This window comes from Euprymna scolopes, chromosome 12, assembly GCF_053919585.1.
Source record: "Euprymna scolopes isolate OS-2025 chromosome 12, ASM5391958v1, whole genome shotgun sequence".
NCBI lineage: Eukaryota > Metazoa > Mollusca > Cephalopoda > Sepiida > Sepiolidae > Euprymna > Euprymna scolopes.
In genome coordinates this window covers 97,830,765-97,835,248 of record NC_136493.1, presented here as the reverse complement: position 1 = coordinate 97,835,248, position 4,484 = coordinate 97,830,765, and the positions used below count along the sequence as shown (strand labels likewise).

The following is a 4,484-nucleotide window of genomic DNA, read 5'->3' as shown; positions in this document are numbered from 1 at the left end:
ATTTTCAAATCTGTAGATAAAAAAATTTGTTGAGTATATAGGTTGAAAATTGTTCTCTCTCTCTCACACACACATTCTCAATTTTAGAGATATAATAGATAGATTATGCTAGATATATTTCCATATGTCTGAATACCCTATATACAAATTTTCAAATCTGTAGATAAAAAATTTGTTGAGTATATAGGTTGAGAATTGTTCTCTCTCTCTCTATCACACACATTCTCACTTTTATAGATATAATAGACAGATTATGCCAGATATATTAAAATATGTCTGAATGCCCAATATACAAATTTTGAAATCTGTAGATAAAAAATTTGTTGTATACATAGGTTGACAATTGTCCTCTCTCTCACACACACACACATTCTCACTTTTATACATATAATAGATAGATTATGCTAGATATATTTCTATATGTCTGAACACCCTGTATACAAATGTTCAAATCTGTGGATAAAAAATTTGTTGAATGTATAGGTTGAGAATTTTTATCTCTCTCTTTTTCTCTCTCTCTCTCTCTCGCTATCTCACACACACGCATTCTCACTTTTATAGATAAAATAGATAGATTATGCTAGATATATTTCCATATGTCTGAATACCCTATATACAAAGTTTCAAATCTGTAGATAAAAAATTTGTTGAATATATAGGTTTAGAATTGTTCTCTCTCTCTCTCACACACACATTCTAACTTTTGTAGTTATAATAGATAGATTATGCTAGATATATTTCCATATGTCTGAATACCCTATATACAAAGTTTAAAATCCGTAGATAAAAATACGTTGAGTATATAGGTTGAGAATTGTTCTCTCTCTCTCACACACACACACACACACAAGTTCTCACTTTTATAGATATAATAGATAGATTATGCTAGATATATTTCTATATGTCTGCCTACCCTATATACAAATTTCCAAATCTGTGCCCAAAAATGTGTGGAATATATAGGTTGAGAATTGTTCTCTCTCTCTCTCTCTCACACATATTCTCACTTTTATAGGTTATATAGGTTGAGAATTTTTTGCTCTTTCCATCACTCACATTCACACTTTTATAGATATAATACATAGATTATGCCAGATATATTTACATATGTCTGAATACCCAATATACACATTTTCAAATCTGTAGATAAAAAATTAGTTGAATATATAGGTTGAGAATTGTTCTCTCTCTCTCTCTTTCTCTCTCTCTCACACACACATTCTCACTTTTATAGATATAATAGATAGATTATGCTAGATATATTTCCATACGTCTGAATAGCCTATATCCAAATTTTCTAATATGTAGATAAAAAATTTGTTGAATATATAGGGTGAGAATTTTCCTTCCTCTCTTTCTCTCTCTCTCTTTCTCACACACACACAAGCTGAAAATTGTTCTCTCTCTCTCTCTGACTCTCTCTCTCTCTCACACACACACACATGGTCATTTTATAGATATAATAGATAGGTTATGCTAGATATATTTCTATATGTCTGAATACCCTATATACAAATTTTTAAATCTGTAGATAAAAAATTTGTTGAGTATATAGGTTGAGAATTGTTCTTTCTCTCTCTCTCACACACACATTCTCACTTTTATAGATATAATAGATTATGCTAGATATATTTCCAAATGTCTGAATACCCTATATACAAATTTTCAAATCTGTAAAGATAGAATTTGTTGAATATATAGGTTGAGAATTGTTCTCTCTCTCTCTCTTTCACACACATTCTCACTTTTATAGATATAATAGATAGATTATGCTAGATATATTTCCTTATGTCTGAATACCCTATATACAAATTATCAAATCTGTAGATACAAAATTTGTTGAGTATATAGGTTGAGAATTGTTCTCTCTCTCTCTCTCACTCACTCACTCACTCACTCACTCACACACACACACACACATTCTACCTTTTATAGATATAATAGATTATGCTAGATATATTTCCATATGTCTGAATACCCTGTATACAAATTTTCAGATCTGTACATAAAAATTAGTTGAATATATAGGTTGAGAATTGTTCTCTCTCTCTCTCTTCTCTCTCTCTCTTTCACACACATTCTCACTTTTCTAGATATAATAGATAGATTATGCTAGATATATTTCCATATGTCTGAATACCCTATATACAAATTTTCTAATCGGTAGATAAAAAATTTGTTGAATATATAGGGTGGGAATTGTACTTACTCTCTCTCTCTCTCTCTCTCTCTCTCTCTCTCTCTCTCTCTCTCTCTCTCTCACGCACACATTCTCACTTTTATGGATATAATAGATAGATTATGCTGGATATATTTCCATATGTCTGAATACCCTATATACAAATGGTCAAATCTGTAGATAACAAATTTATTGAATAGATAGGTTGAGAATTGTTCTCTCTCTCTCTCTCGCAACCTTACACACACAACCACACGCAAACATTCTGACTTTTATAGATATAATAGATCGATTATGCTAGATATATTTCCATATGTCTGAATACCCAATATACAAATTTTCAAATCTGTAGGTAAAAAATTTGTTGAATATATAGGTTGAGAATTGTTCTCTCTCTCTCACACACTCACATTCTCACTTTTATAGATATAATGTATAGATTATGCTAGATATATTTCTATATGTCTGAATACCCTATATACAAAGTTTAAAATCCGTAGATAAAAATACGTTGAGTATATAGGTTGAGAATTGTTCTCTCTCTCTCTTACGCACACACACACACACACACACACACATTTTCACTTTTATAGATATAATAGATAGATTATGCTAGATATATTTCCATATGTCTGAATACCCTATATACAAACTTTCAAATCTGTAGATAAAAAATTTGTTGAGTATATAGGTTGAGAATTGTTCTCTCTCTCTCACACGAAACTGTGCGCTCGGCTTCTTCCCCCCCTTCCCACCCCAAATGCTTGGGAAACTGTGCACTGTTTTTGTTGGTTTTCAAGCTGCCTCTTCCCCCCCCACACACACACAGTTTAACAGTAGTAGGAGGTCAAGAGAAAGAGGGTGAGAGAGAGAGAAGAGTAAGTTGGTGAGAGAGAGAGAAAAGAGAAAGAGGGTGTTGGTTTTATATTTTTATTATAGTCTAATATTTTGAAAGCTGAATTTCTAATAAAATGTGCATCTATAGGAGATAATGCCTGGGAATGTGTTCCCCCCCCCCACAGTTTAACAGTGGTGTGACGTCAAGAGAAAGAGGGTGAGAGATAGGGAAGAGTAAGTGGGTGAGAGAGAGAAAGAGAGAGAAAAAAAAGAAAGACGGTGTTGGTTTTGTGAAAAAAGTTGTTATTTACAATTGTTCGCATTCTTGGCCTTTTGGTCAAGATCAAAGTGTAGTATCTGTTCTTCAGATGCTGCACTTCTATTTCTTGTTCTCTTTCGGTGGAGGAGAAATCCTCCACGACTGAGACAATTTTTATTTTTGTACCTTTTCTCCACGTTAAAAAACGACCCTGGTGTCTAACTCTGTCCCGTGGGGAGGCATAGTAAATAGGTACAATTGTTCGCCATTAGTGGATGTTGACGTCACGTCACGTGACATGACTAAGCGTTTTTTTTTTTAGTATGAATAACATTTTTTGTTTTAATTATAAAGTCTACACTTAATTTTATAGAAAATGATGTATATATAATAGAAAAAAAAAATTACTGGTTTTGTTGGATTCAAGTGGATCCCCCCCCCTCCAGTTTAAGAGATAGCAGGTCACGTGGTAATATACAAAATGGCTAGCGTAAATATAAAGATCGGTTTTTTTATCGACGAATATTTTGAAAGCTGAATTTTTTTTTATTCCTGTACATTTTTTCCTGATATTTTTCGTTAAAACTCTTGTATAAATACTATTTTTAACCAGTTAAATACGTTGGAGACATTGTCATGGAGTGTAATAATCTCTAGAACAAAGCAGAAGAGAAATTACAAAAGTATCGGTAAAACAAAGTGTTTGTTTACATTTGTTCGCCATTACTGGATGTTGACGTCACGTCACGTGACATGACTAAGCGTTTTTGGATTATGTAATATTAACATTAAAATGACAGGTTTTTTGGGGGGCCCCCCTAGGAGAGAAATGATCAGTTCACCCCCTTTTAATGGTCCGTTTGGTGTGGAATTTCGATATTTGTCATGCGGGTGATCAAGGTTCAATATGATACATAATTTGTCAACTTTGGTTGTGTCTGTCAAAAGTTTGAGCTGACGTCACGTCACGTGACACGTATTGAATAACGTTAAAATGACAGGTTTTTTGGGGGGCCCCCCTAGGAGAAAAACGATCAGTTGACCCCTTTCTACTGGTCCGTTTGACGTGAAATTTCGATATTTGTCATCCGGGTGATCAAGGTGCAATATGATACCAAATTTGTCAACTCTGGTTCCGTCTTTCAAAAGTTTTAGCGTTACAAACAAACATACATACATACATACATACATACATACATACATACACAC

The 4,484-nt window shown here is 33.0% G+C and overlaps 1 pseudogene; it reads left to right on the top strand.

Moving 5' to 3' along the window:
• Positions 1–3,332: 3,332 nt before the first annotated feature.
• On the top strand, positions 3,333–3,466 carry LOC145291783 (U2 spliceosomal RNA; annotated as a pseudogene).
• The last annotated feature ends 1,018 nt before the right edge of the window (positions 3,467–4,484 follow it).